Raw genomic sequence first — 18,803 nt, 5'->3', positions numbered from 1 at the left:
CCATCTATCCATCCATTCACCCATCTATCTAGATATCCACCCACCCTACCTATCTATCTCCCTTTGCCTTTCCCCCCCTTTTTTGATCTAGGCTAGAATTTCCCAAAGGAATTTCAGCAAAAAGTGAAGGAAATAAATACATGAAATGTAAGTCTTCCCCTTCAAACTGCAAACAATGCATAACACAGTCAGGCTTTCAAAATTTTACACCTGCCTGATCCCCTGGTAGCTGAAGCTGTCACTCTCAGCGTGGTGTAGTGGTTATGGAAATGGACTTGAGAGACAGACTGACTGGGCTCAAATCACAGCTCTTCTGCTGACCCTGTGGCCCTGGACAGGTTTCTCTGCCTCAGGGCCTCTTCTGTAAAATGGGAATAACACAAGTAACTCTTTCAAAGTTGTGAGAAAGAAATCGATTATTTAATATGTGCAAAAAACTTAACCAGGGATTGGGGTATAGTAAGTGATATGATATCTGAGGGTCACTTCTTGTTACTAGTCCTGGGCACATAAACTCTGCCTGAAGACCTTCCTGGACACCTAATTTTGGTTCCTGGGCAAGTCCTCCTTTGACTCGAGGCTGCTGCATACAGCTATGCAGGTTGCACACTGCACACTCCGACTCTGTGGACCCACCCCTCTGCTCCTCCCGGGGAGGACTTCGGCCAGTGCTTCAGGAAGACAGTCGTGGCGAGCAGTGTCTGCAGTAAGACGGATGGGCGATCTGCAAGATCCTGGATGAAGTTCCCTCTTTCAGGAGCACAGATGCATAGAAGACTCTTTGAGCAGGACCTGGGGAGGCTGAGAGGAAAAGGGTAGCCACGGATGTCGAGAGCTTCAGGACCAAGAGGGAGAGGGACTGGAGCAGGGCCTGAAGTTGCAGACCTTCAGGCAGTGCTGGCTTCATGGTAGTCATACCAGGCCCCGTGCTCAGAAGGGGCCCCTCATTTTCACTCTGCGCTGGGCTCCCGAGCTTTGTGGCTGGTCCTGCATGTTAGGCCTGGGTTGCAAAGGAGAACAGAGAACCCACGGGGGTTGGTCAACTTTGAGGGGAAGCCGAGGGTCCAGGAGGAGAATGGTCAGTGGAAGAGCGTTCTGTGGGTGGGAGAAAATACTGAATTTGGATGTGACGCCATTGTGTTAGGTCTCCTCGAACTCATGGTGATGTCGTGGCTTCTGTCCAACCCCCTCCCCCCACCCCCCACCCCGGCAGAGGCCTGTGTAGACACACATGTTACGGGGAGAGGTTTGTATCAGACACGCCATGCACATCATTGTGCTCCTCTCTGGCCCTCCTTCTTTAGCCACTGCTGTGGCTGTCCGTTCTGTGTGGCCCTTAGCTGGCCCTGTCAGTGCCTGTCCCCTGGCCCATCCAGGCCACTCTTGATCCTGCTCTTGGCTTTCTGATGGCATCATATGAGATGTCAGAGGGGCCTGCTCAGGAATCACACACCTACAGCTTGGAAGCATGGAGGAGCTGAGGCCGGGGGGAGCCGGAACCAATGGTCAATGCTTTTCCCTTGTGTTTCTTGGGACAAACAATCTCCTGAGCCCTGTAAGCTTGAGCTCTGGGCGCCTGTCCTTGCGGCCCAGCTCAACACGGAGCACATCCTTGAATTGGCTCTCCTCCTTCCCTGCCTCACACTGCTGTTCCCTGGAAGCACAGATATAAATAATCTTGTGAAGGGCAGACTTAAGATGGCGCCCAAGGTTCCCTACCTCCTGCTGTTCCCTGTGGAATCCCTCCACCGCCACCCCACTTTGAGTGTGGGCACAGCTGCTTGCCTCTAATATGGTGGGATGCCACTTCTGTGATCAGGTTCCAAGAGATTATTACTTCTGTCTTATTTGTAGACTCTATTGCCTCTTTGCACACTTTGATGCATCAAACTGCCCATGTTGAAAGGCCCATGTGGCTCGGAACTAGGACCCTCCACTCAGTAGGTGCTTCTGGCATCCCCTAGACTTTGCGAACCACTGCAGATCCTGAATGGAGAGGTGCTTCAATCAGATCTTTTGGATGGAGTCCACCCACATTCTCTGTCTTTTCCGGAGAAAGTTCTATAAACAAGGGGAGAATGTCAACATGCGTATGGAGTGCTTTGAACCTGCTGGGCATCCCAGGTACCATTTCAGCACGTCCCAGAACAGCAGGGCTTGAGATTGCTGTCCCAACCAAGTTCAAGGCTGCCTGTGGCTGGCTGTTGCTGGAAGAGAGAGACTATCTGTGGTCTTCCTGTGTGTCCTTAACCTCTGCAGACAGGGTGGGAACTGGTGTGACGCAGAAAGACTGAGCAGCAGTGGGAGAGACTGATGTGAGACATCTTGAAGAGCTTCTAGGCCATTAGGAGTCTTACCAATTCCTCTGAGTGTCAGGAAGGGGTCGATAGAGGGCAAACAGCCCCAGAAGCAGGGCTGAGACGAATGGCTGCTTTTAATCGGTAGACGCTGGGCTTGGTCTTGAGCGGACTAACCTCACAGACATTCACGACCTGTTGTAAGCAAGACACAAACACAGTCGTCATCAAATATCACGTTGCTCTCCGTCTTAGCGAGAAAGAGAGAGAAAAGAAAACAAAGAAGTGGAGGAAAGAGGTTTCATGTTTTTCTAATAGAATAAGGTAAGGAGCGGGAAAGACAATTTGAGCTCAGCACTTCCAAACTGCCAGCACAGGCCCCCCTCCCCCGGCAACAAGAACCACAAAGCCAAGTTCGATAAAGATGAAAAACAGCACAGCACGACGGCTTCTCCAGGATGAGCTGCGAGTCCCTAGTGAGGCCTGGAGGGAAGAGAGGTGAAGGGCTTTTGGAAATCGGCCACTTTTTTGAGGCGGTAGATGCTTCTGGCTCTGGAAATGGAAAGGCAGCAGCAAAGGCAGATGAAGGCTGTCGAGGGGCTGGGCCTCAAAGGTGTGCAGTGCAAGCAAGGTTGTGACAGGTGTCAATCAGCATTGACAGCCGCCAGGTTCAGGGCTTTGCCGCAATCGGCCTTGGAATAGCAGGTAGGAGCAGCTTTGGGGATTCAAGAGAGAGGAAAGACAGGACGGTTGGGAGCCTGCTTTTCGGAGGCATTTGGCTCCTGGCCTGGTTGTTACCCTGAGCAGCTCTCTGACCCTGCGCTGGGCACTGCCCCTCTGTGAGCCTCGGTTTCTTTATTTGTAACAGGCAGTGGGTGGGCTACATCATCGTTTCTTCACCCTGGAGGGGCAGGGCCCGGGCATCACTGGTTTTTAAAAGCTTCCCAGAAGATTCTCAAAGCTGGGTGGAGAACCACAGGCCTACACAGCTGGACGTTGGCCCCTGACAATCTCTACAGACTCTTCAAAATGAGAAAACGAAAGTCCACAGGGTAGCACCATGGCCCTGCGTCCAGACTTCTCCACCAGGAATAGCCGAAGACACTTGAGTCCCTGTAACTGGGGTCACACCAGGGCCCCGCGACAGCCCTGGTGAGGGAGGCCCGCGTGGGATTATGCAGCGGCCGCAGGGACCCGGGTGAGTTAGCGGTGCCCAGAATGTGCCCAGCCAGCTTTGAGGTGGCCGCCCCAGGAATACGACCCCCACAGAACAGGCCTGGACACTTGTCGTGATGGAAGGGGCGGGGAAACAGGGGAACCGCACCTGACATCTCCTCAAAACCAAGTCTTTGTCCCCGATAAGCGCAACTCAACACGAATGCCATTGGCTCCCCCTAAGGACTGGTTGGGGCTGGGCTCTTCTGGAAAAACAGATAAAGACCACCCCTTTTCACTTGTTCTTTCTTTCTTTTGCTATCACATCAAAGCCATTTTATTGGTATACGTTCAAGAAATGCTTTTTAATCTCTCAAATTATAGTTTCTCTATATGTTCTTGTCATTGTAAATTACACGGTGATTCCATGAGCTTTTTTTTTTTTGCTGGTGTCAATTAAAAGATTCCCCCCGGGGGGGCCCTCTGCTGTGGAGTTTCACCCACACGCTCACACCTCTGTGACTGTGTCGCTCCCGCCTCTCTGTCTCTCCCCCAGTCTGGCCTCCTGCAGCCTCGGAGACCATCAGCCGCGCTTCGCCATCATCCCGGGCCTGGCCGTGGCCTTTCTACTGCAGCCGTGGGGAAGGCAGGCCCTTCTAAGCAAACCCAGCCGCCCAGGCTTCCCCAGGAGATGCTGGACTCCCACAGGCGCCCTGCTGTCCTCGGGGCCCGAGGCTCCCACAGCCGGGCATGGGCTCCAGGCTCGGCGGCCTGCCTCCCCAACCTGTTGGCCGTGCTAATTGCCTGGCGCACGGGCAGCTCTCTGTCACATCACCCAGCCTCCCCAGCTAATGACTCATTCTTGCACGGCCATTTGTTTGTGCTGGTTTCAGACAGACTAATGCTTTTAATGGCACATAATCATTTTTCAGAAGTCATTTGATGCCACTAATCATCTCGGTAATACGCCGCGATGGAACGCATAATGACATTCGGAACAGGACAAATGGCAGCGTGATTCCTGCCTTCCCCGCTTTAATCTATATTTTACCACATGCCTGGCTGTTAATGACACGGAGTACCGTTAATAAACAGCTGCCTTACGGGTTTCTCCCCCTTGGGGGTTTGGAAGGGCAGAGGGCATCTGTTAAAAATAATTCATTCCGGGAGTGACCGTGAGCAGGTGTGAGGAGAGGAAAGGAAGAAGCTGGAGGGTGAAACTTCCAGAAAGTCTCACCCTCCTTGCCGGGGGCAAAGGCCTGGCTTAGATGTGTTCTGCTCAGATGGGATGTGAGCGTCCACTGAGAGGACCAGATGGAGGGGAGCACGTGCAAGTTCGCAAGGATTCTGGGCCGGGGTTCTCTAGAGCCGGAAAGTTCCATGGAGGGATGGATCTTCACGAGCAGGCCCTGGGGAGCCAGGCCAGGGCGGGCACGGCATCATCTGGCAGGTACCCTGGGGGGTGGCCTTGTCCTCACTGAGAAACCGGATTCAGTGCAAGGACCCTCCTGAGACCTTGTGGCTAGAGCAAGACATCCCGGGGAGACTGTTGAGCACATGGCACACGCCTCCTTCCAGGGTGGGAGGTCTTGTCAGGCTGGGGATCCTGGACACACGCCATTCTTCCCGAGACACAGGTGCTTGGGGGCTCTAGGAAGAGTGGGAATCGGCCGCTGCCCGGGATTTCCATCCTTAGATGGTTCTGTTCAGTTGCAAAGTCGATAAAATCCTGGCTCTGCACAAGCCCCTGAGTCGGAGGGGCCTAAAAATCGGCCATATTCAGATCGCTTCACTGGCCCTACGTTCCTTATGACAAATCTTAGAGAAGTGACTTAAATGACTTTACCCTAATGTCTGCCAGAGAGTAACTGCTCAATAAAATGCAGTGATTACAGTAAATAGTAATGACAAGGGGCGGGCTGGGCACCACTTCAGGAGCAGGGCACAGGGGCAGAGGGCGCATGTCTTGGGTTCTGGCAACAGACCTTTTCCATTCTTGGGGTCCCGCCTTCCTGAGGGGGGGCCGTCTAGACGGGAGGGCTAGTTTTCTTTCCCACCTCTGTGTCCTTCTCTTGGGTCTCCAGGGAGGGCCATGGCATTTTGAGTCCCCATGGGTGAGTCCCTGCATGCTAACGAGCCTGGAAATCTGGGGGCGGGGCAGGCCAAGGGGAGCCAGCGTGGGCCTCCGGAGCCTGCAGACCGTGATCCGGGAGGCTAAAAGCAGGGCTGTTGACGTCAGAGGACAAGATCTCCGCCCTGGCTCTGTCACATAGCAAGTGTTCAACACGGTGCCGTTAACCGCTCTGAGTCTCGTTTGCTCATTTATAAAAGGATATTAATGGCATCGGTCTCGCCGAGGACCAGTGGGACGATTAAATAAAGCAATGCGTGTGAAATCCCGAGCACAGAGTAGGCCCTCATGCAACATTAATTATTACAGTTGATGCTGTGAGCAGGTCTGGTGGCCCTGTTGGACTCAGGGAGCCCCCGGGTGAGGGGGAAATTGGAGCTCAGACCCAGGTGGGTGCATCAGGATAGGTGCTTGAAGGGACAAGGCAGACCATCTCCATCTTGGGGGGGGGTTTCTCCACGAACGTGGGGGTCTGCAGTGGGGTTTTCTCTCCAGTGCTGCCTCCCCCGGGCTGTGCTCAACGCCCTGTTGATATTACATCAAGAAGATGCACAGAGATTCGGCGGAAAGCCATCTGTCAGCAAGTGGGAAAGCCCCCGGCGTCCTTGCCAGTGTTTAATAATTTAGCGTTAGCTGCTGGATGAGGCCTGACCAGAGCTCTGACATCCATTTTAATAAAGTCCTTCTCTACCCTCCTCGAGCGCCGGCTCCGGGGGGGGACCATGGGCTCTCACAAACCCCGCACACTCCCATCCGCCCTGGCCTCCCGCTCACAAGCAGGGCAGACACTGAATATAGACACACAGGGCCCGGTTCTGGGAGAAATCTTGGAAACACATGTTCTGGAGGCATACGCTGTGTGCAGGCCGGCTTGCACCAAGGCCTGCTCAGAAGAGCTTTCTGGAAACCCAAAGCCGTAGTCGTCACCAACACTTTTGAATGGGCTGCTCTTGTGGGCCATACGCTGGCTGTCTTTTAAATGGTCTCCTGCCACCCTCCTCCAAGATCTGGAGAGAGGAAACCAGGTCTCAGAAAAGTACAGTGAAGCTCACAAGTGTAGAATAGGGATCCAACCTAGTGTTCGATTCCAATATTTCCACTCTTCACCACGTTGGAGCGATGCACATTTTTCTTGGCTAAATAGGAAACTGAGATTGGCTTTCTGCAACCTTCTTTCCCTCCCTCCCTCTATTCCCCTCTCCTTTCCTCCCTCCCATCTGTCATTAAATATTGCTCTGATGCTTTTTATTCAACTAGGTCTATGCTAGAGGTGGAGAGAACGAATATGTCTAAGGGCGCTTTCCTGTGGAGTGAAGTCCGGTGAACCTGCTGCCTGGGATCCCAGGAGGAAACGATCTGGAGACCTGTAGCCCTGAATTCTCCATTTTGGGGTACACTCTGATGGCTCAGGCCAAGAAGCATAGTGTGGAGAGGGTAGTCATTACTCCGAGAAAGCTAGGCAGACCCCAAGAGCCCAAGTCCCTAAGCAGAGCCTCAGGGCCTTGGGCCACTCTTGCGTGTCCCCCTGGGGATATAGAAACTGGCAAATAGTTGCTTATACGGTGTGTTGCCCCGGGATTTCCCTGGGTATATTCATGGCTGATAATGGGAGCCTGGGAGTTGGGATAGCAGGCTCAGGGCAGTGCTGCCTGGAGCAGGGGTGAGGACGGGGGTATGGAAGGTAACAGGGAGGGGGTGGCAGCAAATCCTAGTCAGTGGAGCTGGGACTGCAGCCCCCTCCCCAACGCCCCACCCCTCCCTTCCTTTCTCTGTTTTTCCCGCCTAAGTACAAACGATGGAGAGTGGGCATCGGAGGGCGGCAAGCCGTGGGGATAACTATATTTACTCGCAGGCACTGGCTGCCATGTCTCTAGTGAAACCTGCAATTTCATTGTTTCAAGAGCACAAACGTGCCAGGAAAACACATCTCTGACGGCCTCTTCTTTCTGCTTCCTGCTAGTGGTTCCCCAGCGTCTTACGGATGAATCTTTTCTCCCTACACATCCCGGAGGGCCATTCTTCCAGGGCCACACACCCACGAAATGGGGCATTGAAGCATCAGGTGCAAGAGTTCGAAGCGCTCGCCCCGCAAGGCAGGCAGAAGGGCGATCCTGGACACTAAGTCCCCGGGCGCAGGACCGTGTGTGGTTCTGCATTGCACCCCACCCCGTACACCGCCCTACCTCCAGGAGGGACTCCAGAATTGCTCATTCGAGAAATGGACAGAAGGTGGATCGGACAGCCCCATCTATGGTATCCAGACTACCCTCACCTCTTTCTAGCCCTGTGGTCCTATGTTCTCATCTCTAAATGGAGATCGTGGTGACTGCCTTTGGTTTTTTCCTGAGGATTAAGTGAAATAACAGATGTCAGGTGTTTGGCTCAGGGTAGGTAAGTGCCCATTCAACACCTATGGACCCTACAAGCCGCCCCTGCTCCACCCACACAGTGGAAGCTACTGGGCAGTAAAAGAGAGTCAATTATTGTACACATAGCCCCATGGATGCATCTGAAATACAGTTTACTAAGCAAAGGAAACTAGGTTCAACACTACTCAGTGAATGTGACCTGTTGGAAAAGACCAAACCATTGGGGGAAAAAGAACCAGGTTGGGGCGCCTGGGTGGCTCAGTCTGTTAAGCATCCAACTCTTGATTTTGGCTCAGGTCATGATCTTACGGTTCATGAGACTGAGCCTTGCATCAGGCTCTGCATTGACAGTGCGGAGCCTGCTTGGGATTCTCTCTCGCCCTCTCTCTCTGTCCCTCCCCTGCTCTCTCTCATGCTCCCTCTGTCTGTCTCAAATAAACAAACTTAAAAAAAAAAACTTTAACAACAGGTTAGTGGTGGCCAGAGGTTGGGAGAGGGAGAAAAAGTTGACCGCAGAGGGCACGAAGGAACTTTCTGGGGCGATGGAGCTGTTCTGCATCTTGTATGCAATAGTGCTGTCAGAGTATGCATTTGTTACAACTCCCAGAGCATTCCACTTTCTAAAAGGGTCAACTCCACTGTATGGAAATAATATCTTAATTAAAGGAAATGAAACAAAAAAGTCTATGGACCCTGAAATGATGAAAAAACCCGGAAGAGCCTCTCTGGCCTTTGAAAGATTCTCGTGGTTGGCTGTGTCCCAATCTCTTCATCACCTTCTGCTCCGAAGGCCACAGGAGGCAAGGGCATTTCCTGCTGGTGGGGAGAGGGGGCCCAGGACTCTGGCTCGGATGAACGCTTGTCTGGGGAAATGTAGCCAAAGTGGAAACTTCCCACCTGAAGGTGATGCCTGAACGTTGGCTAACGGGGGCCCAGTGGTTCGCGTCCGGGAAATAGCTAATGGTATTGGGATCACCAGGTTAAGAAAGCCAGAGCCCGTTAGGGAGGTGGGGGCAGTGTGGTGGAGGACAGGGGCTAATGGGGAGCGCGTGGTAGGGGTGCACTCCCCGCCTGATGGATGGCTTCAGTCAAGTGGCAAACCCATGGGCACGAGCGTGCCTCCTGCAATAGGTCAACTTCGGTCCAGCGGGCTGCAAAGGTCCTGTTAGTGCCGCCGTCATTAAGCAATATAGACACAGGTAATTTGCTTCACTCTTTGGATGCAGAGCAAAATGACTCATCATTATCTTATTAATGCAATCAGGGGCTGAAAGCGAGGCCCGACTGGCATTTCGCCTCAGCAGCACTTTCTGGAGGGGTCAGATGTTCGCAGCCCTCTGGCTCACTTCCCTGACATTTTCTCTCCCTTCCCAAGACCTCATGCTTTGTTCCCCCACCTCCCTGGGTCGCTGGGCAGGAGCTCCCCCCGGATGGCGTTCTGGGCCAGTGAGCCTCCCTCTGAATCCTGGCCCCGGGGTGGCTGCCTTGGCAACCGGGCTGGGCTTCAGGGAGCCTTCCAGAAATGTTGGGGGTGGGGGGGGCTCGACGCCTGGGCTTAGAAGAGGGAGTGCCTTCTGGGGACATCCTTCGTGCAGCGCACATTGCCGCACACTTTACATGAGCTATGCTGTCCCGGGGCCAGTACTGTTCCTCTCTACCTTGTGGCTGTGCATATGAGGGCTTGGGAAGGGTGTGCATGCCATGCATCCGGCCACACGGAACAGCACCCAGCTACGAGTGACTGAAATCACAGGAATCTGGTGTGGAATCTGGGGGCACATCAACACAGTGACGCCCGCGCTCTGGCCAGGCAGCCTCTTGAGGTTTTCTCGGCTTTTCCATTTTATCACGAGATGGTGGCAGAGGCCCAAGCCTCACCTCCTCACCCATCTGTGTTCAAAGGCAGCAAGGAGTAACAGGCAAGGGTTTCCATCTCCTCTCCCTCTTGCTCTTTCTTCCTTCTCCTCCTCCTCCATTTCTCCCTTAAAAAGTAAGGTGAGGCTGGGGCTCCTGGGTGGCTCCGTCGGTTGAGCCTCCTACTGCGGCTTAGGTCACGATCTTGCGGTTTGTGAGTTCGAGCCCCGTGTCGGGCTCTGCCCTGACAGCTCGGAGCCTGGAGCCTGCTTCGGATTCTGCATCTCCCTCTCTCTCTGCCCCTCCCTTGCTCGTGCTCTGTCTCTCTCCGTCTCTCAAAAATAGATGTAAAAAAATTAAAAAAAAAAAAAAAAGTAAGGCGAGGCAATATTTCCCAGAGACCTCAGTGGATTCCCTTGCCTCTCACTGACCAGGGCTGCCCATATGTTCAAGACCTAGCTACAGGGGGTAGGGGAGTCCCTGGTGATTTTGGCTCTGGGGGCAGGTGACGGGCAGTGCCGTGCAGAGGTTCAGTACCTTGCCCGAGACTATCACCTAAGCGGTGCCCGGCCAAGGTTCTGGGTTTGTCCCCAGAACGCATACTCTGAACTCTTAAGCCAAAGTTCAGGGTCCTCCCTAGGCAGTGGTGGGGAGGGTGGGGCGAGGCAGGGGGGGGGGTGTGGAGAAGTAAGAAAAGCCAGAATCAGCTTCCCCCTTTGGACGCCAAAGAGCTCGTGCAGGAGGGAGAACGGTGTGCATTTGTTGAAAACAAATACGAACAAAACAGAACTCTTAATAAACTAGCCTAAGTCCAGCCTCACAGAAACCGCCCACCAATAAAAGTTCTAATTTCTTCTTCTTCTTCTTCTTCTTCTTCTTCTTCTTCTTCTTCTTCTTCAAGATTATTTATTAATTTTGAAAGAAAGAGAGCACACGCAGAGTAGGGGCAGAGAGAGCAGAGAGAGAATCCCAAGCAGGTTCCAAGCTCTCAGCACAGAGCCCGATGCGGGGCTTGAACTCATGGGCTGAAAGATCATGACTGGAGTGAGCCGAAGGCAGACGCTTAACTGACTGAGCCACCCAGGCGCCCCCATAGAATATAGTCTTACGGGACAATCCTCAGCATCCAGAGGGCATTTCCTCCTACGTTTTCTGGTCTGGCTTCCCTGACATACGGAATCACTGAGGGCAAGGTGACACTCCACACCGCTGGGGGTGAGGTCTGTGAACCCTCAGGCCTGAACAGACAGCAGCCCTGAACCCTGGGACTGTCAGCCGCTGGGTGCCGCCCCCCGCTGCTGGTACCCACACAGCCCCTCCCGTTTGGTCAACCTGATGGCCGGCCATCGTTCCCGGCACTAAGGGGCCACGGCGGCCAGGCTCGCCCTCGCCCACCCCCCACCCCTGGGACAGCTGTCGAGCACAAAACATCACATTGTCACTTCTGCTTTGCTTGTTCTCCGATTCTTTCCCTCGCTCCTCCTTGCTCGTCGGGATTGCTTTGGTTCCTGTAAGCTATGCCCGATTTGGAAGGTAATAAGCAAGAAACAAAACTTGGGAAACCAGAAACATTGATTTTTCACACTATAGTACATCAGAAGCTCTGGACGGGGTGGGCTGGGGGTGGGGGGGACCGTGGGCCCCTTCTCGCTTCTCCTAGGGAATGAAGCCTGGGGCTTTCCTTAAGAATCAGAGGGCGTTTCCTCCCATATTTCCAGCCCCTGCCTCCCCGTCGCCGAGGGGCTCCCTGTCACATGCGGGGGCGTCGCTGTGCAGGAGGATGAGTGGGAGCAGGGGCACGGGTGTTACTGACCTTTAAGTGGCTCTGGGGAAGGGGAGAAACGCAGACAGGACAGGGAAGGAAAAGGACAGTGGAGCTCACATTTATGTCGTGCCTGCTCTGCTCACGGGGTTCTTGGCACACCTCAGAGGAAAGCGCTTTTACCTCATTTATAGGTGATGAGACAGACGCAAAGGAAGACTAAGGAACTTTCCAAAGGTCACAGAGCCGGTAAAAGGCAGGGCTGGAGGGCTTGAAGCCACCTGCGTGGACAACCCCAAAGCCCCGGAACCCAGGCGGGCAGTGTGGCTCAGTGGTCTGGGCCAGAAGGAGGCCTGGGAGTGCGGGGTTCCCACCGCGCCTGGGCTCTGCTGAGCCACGGCGGGCCTCAGTTTCCCCGCCTGTGCAGAACTGGCCTGAGCTCGTTTCCAGCGATCACTCTCGGTGGGAGGGGCTTCCTCCCTGCTCTATGAAGACCACATGGGCTGTGGTTTCTCGCTGGAAACAGGGAGGCTGGCTTCTTCTGGTCCCATGATGCAGGACTGTCGGCCTTGGGGATCGGGGCTGGGCTGCACCCACCGGGTAGGCTGCAGGGGTGCGGAGGGGAGCACTGGCCAGTGCCCCAGGGAGTGCAGCCGCTATGGGGGCCTTGCAACAGCCCGTGAGACGTTACCTCCTGTGTTACTGCTTCTTCCTCTTCTCTCCCTGCACCGGCTCCCCATGCGCCCTCCCCTCCTCCCTTCCTGTCACCCCAAGAAAAAGGCAGGCTGTTCGGGGAGGGGGTGGAGAGAGTGCTTTTGTCACACACAGTCCGGCCACATTCCCTCCGGTGAAGGCCAGACCTTGAAGGAAAACGGCCAGGGCTCCTCCTTCCTCTTCCATCTGGAAAGGAACAGAGAGCGGACCCTAGGAGTCCCCAGAGGGATTCCAGCTTCCATCAGGAAGAGGCGCTCCCAAGTCATGAGGCAGGTGCAGTCACGTGGCTGGCCCGAGCCTCCAGGTTTTGTCTGTGAGTCATTCCCGGGAAGCCTCCCAGCCCTCCATGGAGAAGGCTGTCCGGCTGCCAGAAATTCTGTCACTGAGTCATCTCGAACGGCAAGTGAGTTTGTCATGATATCCGGTTTCTGCACAGATCAGCAGCTCCAAGGGCCCGGTGGGCCAGGCGAGCTGGACTAGCGGAGCTCATTCTGAGTGGCTCAAGGAGGGGCCCAAAGAGAAGAAGAAAAATAGCTCACAAGCAGCCAGTGGCGCTTCGGTGCTGGGAGTTGCCCAGTAGCCTCACATCGTTGTCCTGTCTCACGGGGGAGGTGCTAACATTTAGCCCCATTTCCGAGATGAGGAAGCTGAGGCAGGGAGAGAGAGCCCAAGGAAGCTGCCCGAGATCACACGGGGAGCGAGGAGTGACGACGGGGTGTGAGCCCCAATCTCCTGGCTCTTACACCTGGCTTTTCCCACGAAACCAGGTTGCGTCTTTGAAAGCCCACGGTTCCAAGCATTCACAGCGGGCTCTCTGTTTTCGGGATGGACCAGTTCCCAGGGCACTGGCACACCCGTCAGCACCAGAAGAAGACCCAAAATAGGACACAGCGAACGGATCCAGTTTTGCCCGAGCAGTCAGCCTTTGAATGTTTCGGGGGTACACCCCGGGGAAAGATCAAAGCCGGGCCCGAGGCACTCTACTCTCGCCGCCTTCCGCCCCTGCCTTCGCCCCACTTGATGAGCTGTGCAGTGTCAGGCTGTGACTTGGCACCCAGTGCTGGTTTTAAAAAGGCGTCTCACTCATGCTATTCAGATTTCAGAAATAAATGCTCTGCACCACTGATCGGAACGCCCGGAGTCAACAGAGCCGGTGACATCTTAAGAAATGCACCCGGTACTTAAGGTTTTCATCTTAATTATACATGTTCAAATCATAGACAGATTTTCGCCTTCTGGTCCTGAATATCAGAGCTGCCAAATCCAATTGAATCATCTTCTTTTAAATGCATTTTGCAGTATGCGTTTCGCCCGTTTTCCCAATTCCCATTGTAAACGAGCACCAGAATTGTGCTGAGGGCCCTTTTCTTACAGGCTGCATTATTCAACCAGCAAATGAAGAAAGGAAAATGCTGATTGCAAAAGAATTAAAAAGTGGTCCTGGGCGGCCTCGGGGCTTTGGCCAACCGGATGTGGCCAGGACCAGGAACTGTCTCTGTTAGGGACTTTTGGTTCCTTTACCCCAGACAGGGACAGGTGGAGAAAGGTGTTCCTTCTAGGGGCGCACATTAGCTCCAGGGGAGTCGGCTCTCGGGCTTGCTTCCTGGGCTGGGCTGGGCTGGGCTGGGCTGGAAGGGGGGCTGTGGATCTCGGCAGGACCGTTGTCATTGTCATCATTCGCAGATGCTACATGCTTCGATTTCTGCTGTACCTTGGCTCTCAGACAGACTGGGAGATCCGGGGGCCTTGGATTACTCCCAGGGAATGACTTGACTGTCACAGGTAGCACGGACATCAGTGTCCTTGTCCACTAGCCGTGCTCACTCGGTCTGCCTTCCCAGGAATGGGGTGGGGCGAGGGGCTCCCAGATTTAGGGTGTGACAGCTGCTGCGGGCGTGGGGTGGGGGGAGTAATGATGCCTGGGATTCCGCTGAGGTCTGTCTTCTGTGCCTTTGTTTCTTGTCCCCTCTCTGCTGAAGGGAGCACTCAGCCTAGGCCCGGCCGTGGTTCTCTGTGTTCGCCTGCAGCGAACTCCCGCTTTCTCCTTTACATCACTTCCGTGCTTGTGGATTTCACCTAAAGACCAACACCCTGTGCCGACCAGCACTGGGGTTTTCGGGCCCATTTCACAGAGTGGCAGAGTATGCCTGCTTATCGGCAGTCGTGATAAGGGAGCATGAGACACACACCTGCCCCGCCACCCAGTTGGGATCTGTGTGACATTCCTCAGGCTCTCTTGGCTGCCCGGGAACAAAGGAAAGGGGAAAGCAAATGGTTAACTGACAGAGATTCCCCGTCATGCAGACGTGGGTCTCCATCAGTTTACCAATGTCTTAGTGAATTACAAGAAAAAGACAATTTCATACACAGCCTATAGACTCAGTTTCCTGGAGCCCCAGCATCACCCTCCCCTCCATAGTGATGTGGGAACAAAGACAAGAAGGAAATGGCAGGTAAAATGAAATTTCTTTGAAACCTGCAGCCCGTGGGCAAATACTTGAGGCAAATACAGAGTAGAACATTTCTCCAGGAACCGCCCCCCACCCTGTCTTAATGTTAATGTCTTACTAGAGGGAAAATAGCCTTAGCCTGACAATACCAAGGCCTCTGGTATCTTCTGAGTCCTCTTTAGCAAATAAAAGTCCTCATGGAGTCCTCCCTTTTGCCTTTACCTTGCCCAACTCCATAGTTTATAACCAATCACTCCTCACAGCCCCAGTGCAGCTCTCTCTGCCCACGGGTCCCATCCCCGTGCTTTAAGAAAATCACCTTTTTGCACCAAAGCCGTCTTCCAGAATTCTTTCTTGGCCATCAGCTCTGGACATCCACCACTCCAAACCTCCATCAGTTGGATCCCAACCTTGGGCAAGTTACTTGATATTTCTGTTGCTCAGGAGGTGACCACGTCAGCAGGGTGGAGTCCTTGCAAAGAGGATTAGGGCCCATGGAAAAGGGACCCAGGAGAGCTCTCTTGCCCTCTTTCCACAGCAAGAAGCCAGCAGCCTGCAACCCCGGGAGAGGTTCCTCGCCAGAACCTGGCCTTGCTGACGCCTGATCGCAGACTTCCAGGCAGGCACCAGCGCCGTGGGGAACATGGATATGTTGTCTACCAGCCCCCTACTCTGTGGCACTTTGTTACAGCAGCCGGGACCCACCGCCAATGAACATCCGCCCTACACGTCCTGTGTTACTTGATCCAGAGTCAAGGGCACACTCGTTTACAGGTGAGGAAAGGGAGGCCCAAGACTTTCAAGGGCTTCCGAGAATCACATTGTAAGTACAGAGGCAGGAATTGAACCAGTTCTGACTCTGTTTCCTCCCTCTTTCCCCATCCAGCTGCCCTCCTGCCAGATTTGAGCAGCCTCTACACCACCTCCGTGCTGTCGCTTTGTCCTCACCTCCCAGCCGGGTAAAATCCCAGCCGGGGCTCCGGGCTTCAACGCCTGGAGAGCTCTGGATCTCCATGTTTTCAAATTTACGAGTAGTTTTGAATTTTCTGCGGCAGGTCCTCAGGGCCTCAGGAGGGGCGGTGGAGTCCAGGGTTGTGGTTTCTTTAGGGAGCTGTGATGTCCGTCTTCTACCCCGCGAGGGGCCACCCAGATGGTGTGTAGCAGTCGTGGGGTGGATGGCAGAGTGAGGCTCGGAAGCACCCCGACTCCCGCCCAGAAGCAGCCCGGAGGCCAGCTTGCATACCTGATAGAGCCTCGAGTTCAAAAAGCAAAAAACAAAACAAAACAAACCTTTCCCTTTCTTTAGCTCCGCGATGGGTCAGGATGTGTTTATTTGTTACCTAATGTCACACTCCTTCCCCGTGGGAACACTTGTGGGCGGGTGCAAGGCACAGGGGCCCCACCCCACAGTTCGGGGGTGTGGGGTGCACACCCTGACACCCAGGCCCCCCACCAGGGATGGGAAGCAGCAGCAGTGGGTGGGAGAGTGAGCGGCTGAGACTCACCCACAGGGAGGTCCCAGGGGAAGCAAGGAGGCCCCCCCCCACGCTCCCTGGTCCCATCGGAGTTCACTTGCAAATGGCAAGTTCAAAGCTAAACGTATTAAGGATTTTAAGAAGGGACCCTCCGAGCACGGAGCCCTGTGTGACCGCACCGGTCACACGCCCACGATGCTGGTCTTGACGGCCCATCTTGGAGCTCGTGTGCTCCTGGAAAGGCAATCATGCCGCCCGGTCTTCCCGGCCACTTGCTGGCAGTTGGCATTTCTTTGCATGGGCAAGATTCCCTGGGCTGCTTGCATAGGCCCAGTGCCCAGGTGAGTCAGTCTTCTGCTCTGTTGGAGGTGCAGCTCTCTTTAGGCAACACCCCCACACGCACTGTCCCCCAGGTCCCAGCCGGGTGCTCAGGAAGGCCCTTCCCTGGCTCCGCCCAAGCCTGGGGCTCCTTTAGATGAAATCCAGCAGCAGCCAAGGCAGAGAGTTGTCTGCTGTTATACACAACATTTGCGTCGGACGGGGACGAGTAGACAAAGGTGCTAATAAGACAGAGTGCTAATTAATTGCGGCAAGCTCTGTAACTTGGCTGTTTAATGCTGAAAGGGAAAGGCACTAATGGTTTTCCTCCTTCCACCAGCCCTCCTATACAATTATTTCATCTGCTGCAGAAAGTGTGCAGATCACTAATAATTATTAAATCTGATTATCCTCAGCCTCCGAGCTCCAGGCAACATACTCGGCACCTTCCGGGCTCCTGACCACACCATCGAGTTCAGGCAGAGCCGGGGTGGGGGACGACGAGCCCCCGTGTCTCAGGGGCTAGGAGAGGACTGGATGTCTCCCCACAGGGTCCCCCTTGCCCCTGGCTGGGAAGAAACCCTTCCTTCTGCTCTGCCTCGCATAACTGTGCCTAAGGCTTCCAGTTTCTCCGAGTCTGGCGCGAGTGGGCATCACCCTTGAAAATGACTAGTAGGCGCGCACAGACACTTAAGATGTGTTCTAAAGAGACTCCACGTCGGTTACAGGTTTCGTTAATGACTGAAGGGCCCGGGGTCCGGGTGGAGGAAACGCTGGTGTCTTCAAGGTTTGCAGAGAACAGAATCAAAGAAGATGAGCCTTCTGATTTAATCGGAGCCCTGCAGGAAGCGGCCGGCACATTCAAAGGGTTAACTGGAGAGAGTTTCTGGAAGCAGTGCTTTAGAGGTAGAGATAGGTGCGTTAGGCTTCTGTCAATCTGATGCTGTAACATTCTCCCTGCAGGCACAGGCCGGACTCGGCATGGTCTGAGCTCAGTAATGAACTTGAGTCGCCTGGCCTCGCCCCCTCACCCCTGTCCCTCCTGAGGGAAGAGTCCTCCTCCCAGGGGCATGCTTTTCAAACCAGTGCAGAGCCTACACTCCCAACCCCCTCTCTTTTTGGACTCTGACACTCCAGGCTACGATACGCTCTGGGAGCAGGTACCAGATCACTCCGGGACAGCCCCGGAGCCCTCTGAAATGATTCAGACCAGCCACCCTTGTCCCCAGTTCTCCCCTCCCCCTCTGCCGCGTGACCAGCCCTGGTTCTTCTCCACGTGGCCCACCCTGAGGCTGTGTACCTTAGGATCTGTGAGTATAATAGATTTTTGAATGGCCGTCATCTCCCGATCCGTTGGCCTGAATAATATCTGAGAAAATGACAATAGCTAAAATAATCGGGGTAAGGGAGACGACAGGGAAGAGTGAGCCATCCAGGGAGAAGCCAGGAAGCGTTGGCATCTGTAGGTCTGCAGGGGCAAGGGGAGGGGGCATCACTAATGGACACAGCTCGAGCTAGAGCTTGGGTAGTGGGTTCCCGCCAGATGTGGCCATCAGGACAGAGGCAGAGTCGTTGTCATATTGCAGTTCTGCAGGGAGAGGGTGGGGAGTAAACACCCCTGCTTTTCTCTCTCCCCGCTCCCGTCTCCAGTCTCCAGCCGGGGCCCCTCCCCTTGGCCGAGTCAAAGCAGACACCTGAGGACAGTTCCTGGATCCCCAGCAGGGCAGAGCAGGGTGAAGGGATCTGGAGGGTAGTGACCCCATGAAGAGGACCTTTCTTAGTGAACAGCCAGGAGCTCTGGAAACGGATGGGGGGACTCAGAGGAGTCTCTAAACTATAAGGAGTTGCCATTCCGTGCCTGGGCAGACGGATCCAGGATGGGCGGATCTCGAGAGGTTTAGGCCCGCACTTCTCAAACTGTGCTGGATACGTAGAATCCCTCGGACATCTGGTTAAAATGCAGATTCTGACTCAGCAGGTCTGAGGTGGGGCCCAAGATGCTGCATTTCTAACAAGCTCCCGGGTGGTGCCCAGGCAGCTGGTCTGAGGACCACACACCCAGTAGCCAGCCTCGGCCCTCCTTCCCCCCTTCGTGCGCCCCTCAAGGGGCTGGGTTGTCAGACTGCCCTGGCCATTCATCTCCACGCGGCCCGTCCTCTCCAGCCCTCTGTCCATCTGTTCATCATCTTGGAGGGCCTCTGAAATTCACGTTTCTCCCTCCACCCCATGCGAGGGTGGATACAGGCGTTTCTTCCCATCTGGCCAGAAATCACCTTCT

At 54.6% G+C, this 18,803-nt stretch overlaps 1 long non-coding RNA gene across 3 annotated transcripts; it reads right to left on the bottom strand.

Moving 5' to 3' along the window:
* Nucleotides 1-398: 398 nt before the first annotated feature.
* LOC121015377 (uncharacterized) lies at nucleotides 399-11,254 on the bottom strand. 3 transcript variants are annotated; one of them, XR_005783804.1, is made up of 3 exons: nucleotides 11,241-11,254; nucleotides 2,358-2,492; nucleotides 399-1,000 (listed from the first exon to the last, which is right to left on the bottom strand). It is a non-coding gene; the product is annotated as an uncharacterized LOC121015377 (long non-coding RNA). The 3 variants fall into 3 exon arrangements; XR_005783803.1 differs by lacking the exon at nucleotides 11,241-11,254 and having other exon boundaries at nucleotides 399-1,095; nucleotides 2,358-2,529; XR_005783802.1 differs by lacking the exon at nucleotides 11,241-11,254 and having other exon boundaries at nucleotides 2,358-2,529.
* Nucleotides 11,255-18,803: the final 7,549 nt, after the last annotated feature.

The sequence above is a fragment of the Herpailurus yagouaroundi genome, unplaced genomic scaffold, assembly GCF_014898765.1.
Source record: "Herpailurus yagouaroundi ecotype Mexico unplaced genomic scaffold, PumYag 206, whole genome shotgun sequence".
In the NCBI taxonomy this organism is placed as follows: domain Eukaryota; kingdom Metazoa; phylum Chordata; class Mammalia; order Carnivora; family Felidae; genus Herpailurus; species Herpailurus yagouaroundi.
This window is presented reverse-complemented; position numbering and strand designations above follow the sequence as displayed.